Raw genomic sequence first — 1,451 nt, 5'->3', positions numbered from 1 at the left:
ACACACTTCTATTTTCCTAAGTGGAGAACAGCGTAGCTGGACACCAGGGTCAGGTAAAGATTCCCATGTTTGAGTATTTGTATCGAAAACCTCAGCCCAATTCTTTGATTCATCTTTGCTGCAACCTCCCATTACATATATTTTATCATTGAGAACGCCGGCGATGACATCCTCCCCTCGAGCCACGGTCATGTTTGGGGCTTCACGCCAGTTCCATATCCCTGATTTATAGACGGACAAATCGGAAGCTGGATAACCGCATTGATTGCGTACCATTCTGAACCAACCATGAACATGAACTTTGGTCGATGTGGACAATAAGAAGAGGGTATTTGTACTAACAGAGCATTCCTGCTAGACTTTTCTTTTCTCTCCAAGTCATTGGTTAGGGTTTGGTTAGGTTTTAACCAGAGACTGAACCAGGAGGGACGACGATCCATGGGAAACTGTAAGCAGACATGAAGTATTTCTTCATATGTGTTTTGAAGACACCTAGTCTTGTAAAGCTCGTACGATGAGATGAGAGAGGCAAAGGTCTTGCTGACAAGAGAGAGATTAGGGTAATACGATGTCGATATCCGGGCTATGCAGTTCAGAACGATGTCATCTGGAAAAGAAAATAACGAAAGAGATGGATTCAATTTCTTGTCCTTTTTCTCTGATGGTTCAGTTTCAGATTTCATAGCGGTATAGGCTGCAGACTGTAGCAAAATTATAGGACGTTTCGAAGACTAGCTAGGGTTAATAAAACATTATATATATATATATATATATATATTTTTTTTTTTTTTTGACGGCAGAAGTGCTAATAATTTTATACAAAAAAATTGTTAAAAAAGGGGGAAGACTACCTTTTTGGTTCAACAAAATATTTCCTTTTTTGTTAAAAGCATTCCGTTTTGGTTAAGAAAAATACTTCCATCGCATTGCGTTTCAGTTTGGTTTACATAGTCTCCCTAGATATATTGTTTTTTATTGATGACAAAAAATAGTTCATCTTGGGCCAAACTATAACTTCATTAACTTGAACATACAAAATGGGATATAATTGGTGTATTAATCAAAGAGGAGGATAAACACATCCAGAGTATAAATTTTGAATTTTAACAGCATTTCTTAGCTAATTGATGAGTTGCGGTATTGTGATTTTTGTTTGACATGAATGAATGTTAAGAAACTCAATTTAGACTCCCACAACTTGATATGGTTATATCCACAAATGATCCATGTAAGATCTTAACCAGTAGCTGACAATCCCCTTCTAAGCAAGGCTATCACTACAAGAAAACTAGTATATAGCCACGGCCCAACCACAAACATTTTCTGGCGACAAAAATATAGCCACAAACTATCCGCAAAATAGCTACAACGCAAATTTGTGGCTATTATATAGTTATTTGTGGTCATTTAGCTACAAAATATTATTTGTGGCTGTCCGAAGACGCAAAACC

General features: G+C 37.1%; 1 pseudogene; it reads right to left on the bottom strand.

Annotated features, from left to right (window-relative positions):
• Nucleotides 1-6: 6 nt before the first annotated feature.
• Nucleotides 7-683, bottom strand: LOC106321749 (annotated as a pseudogene).
• Nucleotides 684-1,451: the final 768 nt, after the last annotated feature.

Source organism: Brassica oleracea, unplaced genomic scaffold, assembly GCF_000695525.1.
Source record: "Brassica oleracea var. oleracea cultivar TO1000 unplaced genomic scaffold, BOL UnpScaffold02836, whole genome shotgun sequence".
NCBI classification, from domain to species: Eukaryota; Viridiplantae; Streptophyta; class Magnoliopsida; order Brassicales; family Brassicaceae; genus Brassica; species Brassica oleracea.
The sequence above is the reverse complement of the archived record's forward strand: the minus strand, read 5'-3'. Positions and strand labels throughout refer to the sequence as shown.